Below are 6,800 nucleotides of genomic sequence, written 5' to 3' on the forward strand. Positions count from 1 at the left end.
ATGTGGGACTGTAACAGGGTCATTGAAGTCAATGTATTGCTGGAGGAATCGTTCCTCGGAGGGCACATTGAGACAGAGATCCCTGGTACCTGAGCTGCTCCTTAGAAAAGAGAAGGCTGAGGGGTGACCTGATAGAGGTCTTTAAGATAATGATAAGGTTTGATAGGGTAGACGTAGAGAAAATGTTGCCACTTGTGGAGGAGACCAGAGCTAGAGGTCATAAATATAAAATAGTCGCTAATAAATCCAATAGGGAATTCAGGAAAAACTTCTTTACTCAGAGAGTGGTGAGAATGTGGAAGCTAGATAAGTACAGGAGGGAGAAAGGAATAGAAGGATATACTGATAGGGTGAGATGAAGTAGGGAGGGAGGAAGCTCATATGGAGCATAAACACCGGCATGGACCAATTGGGCCGAATGGCCTGTTTTTGTGCTGTAGTTCTGATGTAACCCGATGTGATCTTGACCTGTTCACTATAAAGACCCAACAGGGCTAATTACAAACACCAAGGAGCTGATTCTAACTTCCTGAAATTATAAGAACATAAGAAATAGGAGCAGGAGTAGGCCATATGGCCGCTCAAGCCATTCAATCAGATCATGGCTGATCTTTGACCTCAACTCCACTTTCCCGTCCGATCCCCATATCCCTCGATTCCCCTAGAGTCCAAAAATCTATCGATCTCAGCCTTGAATATAATCAATGACTCAGCATCCACAGCCCTCTGGGGAAGAGAATTCCAAAGATTCACAACCATCTGAGTGAAGAAATTTCTCCTCATCTCAGTCCTAAATGGCCAACTCCTTATCCTGAGTCTATGCCCCCTGTTTCTAGTCTTTCCAGCCAGGGGAAACAGCCTCTCAGCATCTACCCTGTCAAGTCCCCTCAGAATCTTATATGTTTCAATGAGATCACCTCTCATGCTTCTAAACTCCAGAGAGTACAGGCCCATTCTAAACAATCTCTCCTCATAGGACAACCCTCTCATCCCAGGAATTAATCTAGTGAACCTTTGTTGCACCACCTCTAAAGCAAGTATATCCTTCCTTAGATAAGGAGTCCAAAACTGTACACAGTACGCCAGGTGAGGTCTCACCAAAACCCTATACAACTGCAGCAAGACTTCCTTACTCTTGTACTCCAACCCCCTTGCAATAAAGGCCAATCTACCATTTGCATGAGTGGGCTGATAACAGCCTCAAAATGGGTTTGGTAAACAGTTAACACTGACACCCTTAAAAAGGCTGCCATTTTTACAGGAGCCTAGCAATGGACAACCAAAGCTCCTGCCTGTTTCAGGTGATAGACCCCTTTTAATATGAAAATCAGGGTCCTATCAGGGTACAAAGGACCCCAGTTGCCATTTTAGGACAGCACTGGTTGGACCGTGCACTTCACACTAGTGTGTCAGCTGTGGTTCAGTGGGTCACACTCTTTGCCTCCAAGTCAGAAAGTCATGGGTTCAAGTCCCACTCCAGGGACTTAAGCTCAAAATCCAGGCCAACACTCCCAATACAGTACTGAGGGAGTACTGCACTGTCGGAGGTGAGGTGTTAAACTGAGGCCCTGTCTGCCCTCTCAGGTAGATGTAAAAGCTCCTATGCTGCTCTTTTTGAAGAATAGCAGGGGAATTCCCCCCGGTGTCCTGGGCCAATATTTGTTCCTCAACCTCAATCGCTAAAACAGATTATCTGGTCATTATCACATTGCTGTTTGTGGGATCTTGCTGTGCGCAAATTGGCTGCCAGGTTTCCTACATTACAACAGTGATCACACTTCGAAGTACTTCATTGGCTGTAAAGCGCTTTGGAACATCCTTAGGCCGTGAAAGGCGCTATATAAATGCAAGTTCTTTCTTACTCCAAAAAAGTAAGTTTTTAATTATTTATTTGGGGCCGGGGGAGAGAGAGGGAGGAAGTGTTTAGTCTCGATGCTGCGACCATCATGGTGTGGGACAGGCTCGATAGGCCGACTGGTCTTTTCCTGCCCATCAATTTTGTATTAAATTCTCTGGTTAAACACTTCCATAAGTAAACTGAATTATAAAGACACTAACCCGCTGAAATATTACACTGGGGCCAAGCTGTAGAATTTGCAAAGAAAGGAAACTCGTTTTTTGGTCTCTCATCTCTGAAGACTGACGGTGCCTTTTGATTCAGCTCAGTGAACACAAATAAAAGCTTTCTCTCCCACACAGATCTGCCCGGGTCACAGCTCACCTTATTCCTCATCTGTACAATTATTTTGTGAGTTCTACATGGAAATCAAGTTGTAGAGAATGTTCCATTGGGAAATTTCTGTGCACACGTTCCATAATGAACTGCATCAATAAACCGACCATCACCCTGTGACCCTTACAGAGGGAATCAACAACAATCAAACAGAACAATAAGAAAGATTTAGTTCACATGGAAAGTTTGCTGTTGGTTTAAGTCAATCCATTTCTCTGATCTTTTTTCAGAGAACTACACAGACTCCTATAGAGCCTGAAAAGGTCCACTTCCAAACCTGTACAGTCCTGAAATGATTACATGCCCAGTAATTTTGCTTCTAAGAATTGCACTCCATTGACAGCTTGAGTTAAGGAGTCTGACCTTCTGTTGGCAAGGAATAACCTGAAAAGGGATAATGGAACAATAAGTACTCAGAAATTATAAACCATTGGTTTCCAACTGGGCTCCCCAGGCTCTAGATGGTGCACGAGGGGAGTTAGAAAACATTAAACAGATTAAACAGAGTACAATAGCAACAAAGAAATTGGGCGGGGTGTAAAACAGGCAGCTGATTCGCTATTGCCATTTTACGTTACCTGCCCCAAGTCCAATTTCAACCCCACTGTCACTAGGAGATGTACACCCACCCGTTACACCCCCGCCCGTTACACTCCCGCCCGTTACACTCCCGCCCGTTACACTCCCGCCCGTTACACCCCCGCCCGTTACACCCCCGCCCGTTACACTCCCGCCCGTTACACACCCGCCCGTTACACACCCGCCCGTTACACCCCCGCCCGTTACATACCCGCTCGTTACACCCCCGCCCGTTACACCCCCGCCCGTTACACTCCTGCCCGTTACACACCCGCCCGTTACACACCCTGCCTGTCATATCCCCGCCCGTTACACTCCCGCCCGTTACACACCCGCCCGTTACACTCCCGCCCGTTACACACCCGCCCGTTACACACCCTGCCTGTCATATCCCCGCCCGTTACACACCCGCCCGCTATATGCCCGCCCGTTACACACCCACCCGTTACACACCCGCCCATTACACCCCTGCCCGTTACACACCCTGCCTGTCATATCCCCGCCCGTTACACACCCGGCCTGTTATACACCCCGCCCGTTACACACCCTGCCTGTTATACACCCCACCTGTTAAACACCCCGCCCATTATATGCCTGCCTGTATTACACCCCACCTGTTACACACCCGCCCGTTACACACCCCACCCATTATACACCCCACTCGTTATACACCACGCCCATTACAGCCCTGCCCGTTATGCACACTGCCCATTATACACCCTGCCCGTTGCATGCCTGCCTATTATACACCCCACCCGTTACACACCCCGCCCGTTACACACCCTCCTGTTACACACCCGCTCGTTACACACCCCACTCGTTATACACCTCCCGATTTTCCTTTCTACTGAAGTCAATGTTGAAATTCTGTTCATTTTCACTGGGAAACAGTGACCACAATATTATTAGGTTTGTTGTCAGAGTAGTCCACTGGAAATTTCAGCCGTTTACTTTTCAAATACTTACTCAGTTCCCTTTCTGAGCGATGTTTCAGTCTCTGCCTCGGCTGTCCCCTGTGGTAAGGCAATCCCCCTCTAACAATCCTCTGTGTGAAAAACATTTCTTCCCACTTCTCCTTTCGTTCTTCTCATGACGATCCTCAACCTGTGCCTCTTTGTCCTGAAAGAAAGTTAAAAGTTCCCCTCCCACATTTCTCCATCACATCGTTACGACGTAACGTAAAACTCTCTCATTATGTATTTGACCAGTCATGTTGTCTTTTGGTATTAGACGTGTTTTATCCACTGCAGTTTTGGGGAGCTACGCCCCTTTTTATTTTATTTTTCTCTCCACCTACTTTTAATTATGTGGGGGAAACAATTGGTTTCATCTGAGATTGTCAGGCTGTTAGAGCTCTCTGAGTGGACATTCACCCTCGGCTAACGACACAGACGGGAACATTGCGCGTGCTTTTGTCGCAGGACTGTTATTCCAACTGCATCCTGGTACATATGGTGAGATGTTGCAGAAGTGGATGTAATTGCTCATCTGATTCCTTGCTGCCTGAAGAGATCCACAAGGAGTTTCACTGTTCTGTCGCTCGGCTATTTACATACGAATATGTTTCTACCAATAATGGGAGGCTGTGTGCGGACAAGAGCATTATAGTCTTCAAAGTTGCTGAGGGATGATAATGAGCAGGGCATTGACTTTGTGCCTGAGAACTGTCACTTTACCTCATGGCAAGGATTCTGAGAGTCCTTTCAACAAGCTCCAGTCAAATGCCACAGAAACACAAGAGAATATTCAGTACGTGGAACTCAACCCGTCACATGCTTAAGCTCCGTGGACATTGTGTGCTTCTGTTAAGGAAAACCATGACAGTGCGTCCTGACTTGTTTTCTTACGGTGCTTTTCGCCTGTTAATAAGAAAGGTTTCTGTGCGTCAGCCATTTAAAAAAAAAATAAACTACATAGAATCGTACAGCAAAGGAAGAGGCCGCTCGGCCCATCGTGCCTGTGCCGGCTCTTTGAAAGAGCTGTCCAATTAGTCCCACTCCCCCCTGCTATATATAATCATACAGCACAGAAGGAGGCAGTGTTTGGGATATTTGTTGGATGGATTTATATACAAGGACATTTGTCAGAGGTGTTTGCTAAAAGATTGTTTTACTACAAATACAGTCACTTCCATTAAAACGAATACGCAAATGAATATTTTTGTTAAATAAACAGAAATTTTAATTCTGGAATTGTTTATTTAATTCATTCTCGTTTACAGAATAATTTAAGGTGTAGATTTTAGTTAAGTGGGCATATTTTTGGACCAAATTGGTCAATTTCCCCTTTTATGGCCCAAACTGCAGTCACCTTCTGTACAAGTGGCAGGATGGGTTTTCTGTTCCATGCACACCTGCAGGATTAACCGTGTACTGGGATCAGGGTGAGTGTGTATTCAGCCTGTGCAGTGGTCGACCACTGGGAGCACACAGCGGGAGGTGGGACTCCCCCCAACGCTAGGGCTGCTCAAAGGGCCGCAACCAATCCCGCCGGTCTCCGGCTGCGGCCTCCTACCGCCAGAATTCCTGCTCCCGCCCGCCGGCCAGGTAATGGATCTTCCTGGGTTCGGCCGGGAGCTGGAGAAGATTTATGGAAATGAGGCTCGGCCGGTGTACCTCTCAGTTATGCCCGGGTGTGGCGCCCGCTTCAGGGCTCGAGCACGCACACCATTCCCACCAGCCCCCCTCCCACTCGCCCCATTAAAGTCCGGGCTGTAGGTCCTGGGCTCACGCTTACAAAATGGCTCCTTTGGTGAGGTATCAGGATTGGGGGGCGCAGGGGGAAGGGGTGAGGGGAGAGCTGCCAGAATCTATGGAACCAGAGCCCAACATAAGTCAGTGTCTTTCAGAAATTTGGGGGTGGGACAGTGGGAAAGTCTAATCCAAAATTTATATAGGGTTATGCAACATCTGACCAATATTTTACTCTACAATCCCGATAAACCCGGCATAGACACGACGGGCCGAATGGCCTCCTTCTGTGCCGTAAATTTTTATGATTCCATGAAACGCATAATACTATATTGCAAACTTGTTTTATCTTTAATTGATCAGGAATTTGGGAATGTCCTTTTGGTGAACTCCATTTATCTCTGCCTAGAATTGCAGCAAGATTTTCTGAAAGTGTAATTAGCTGAGGCACAATGTTTAATGTAACTGGTCTTTGTTTTCAAAACTTGGAAAGTTTTTTTTTGGTACAACTCGACCTTAAGTTTGTTTTTTAAGTAACTGCATGTTAAGTTTCCAAAACTTTACTTTTGCAAGTTGGTTTTTGGTCGTAGAAAAATATCTGCAGTTCTCCACCATTAATTTCCAAGGAATATTTGGATTGCACTGTTTTAAGAGCCATAATCTGCCACAAAAAATTGTCTGGTTGAAAGTGAGCTACGTGATGGGGCTTGGTGATTTACTGAACAAAACAAGCTACTGAGTAATACCAGGTACCTAAACCACAAACCCAAAGGGAAGATTGGATACATACAATCAGCACAGTCAATGGTTTCTGCACTTTAAAAAATCGAGTCACATCACGCACCTCACTTATACCACACAATGAGCTTAAGTTATTTTTTAAAGGATTGGGGATACCATAATGATACCTTAATTCAGCGGGATTTATAATTGCAGATGATTAGTGAGTGCTCTGTAATAGAGCTGCTGATGCAGTCACACAGCAGTCAGTGTCGAGGTGGTCTGGACGGTGTGTGCATTGTGAAATGGTTCAAAGTAACAGAGACTTTTTATTCCCCACTCAGCATAGTCTGCTGACAAAGATGCAACTGGCTCGCACCTCCAAGTGTCACACGCTGCATCGCACAACTTAGTCGGAAAAAGCAATGATTTTAGAAAAAGTCCACCTCAAACAAAGCACCAATATTCAACCTGCGAGTGTGTTGGACCCTGCAGACCTAAGAATCACAAGATACGACCTACGCATCACAAGATAAGAACTATGCATCACAAGGTAAGACCTACAAATCCCAAGATGC

This window comes from Heptranchias perlo, chromosome 1 (assembly GCF_035084215.1).
Source record: "Heptranchias perlo isolate sHepPer1 chromosome 1, sHepPer1.hap1, whole genome shotgun sequence".
NCBI lineage: Eukaryota > Metazoa > Chordata > Chondrichthyes > Hexanchiformes > Hexanchidae > Heptranchias > Heptranchias perlo.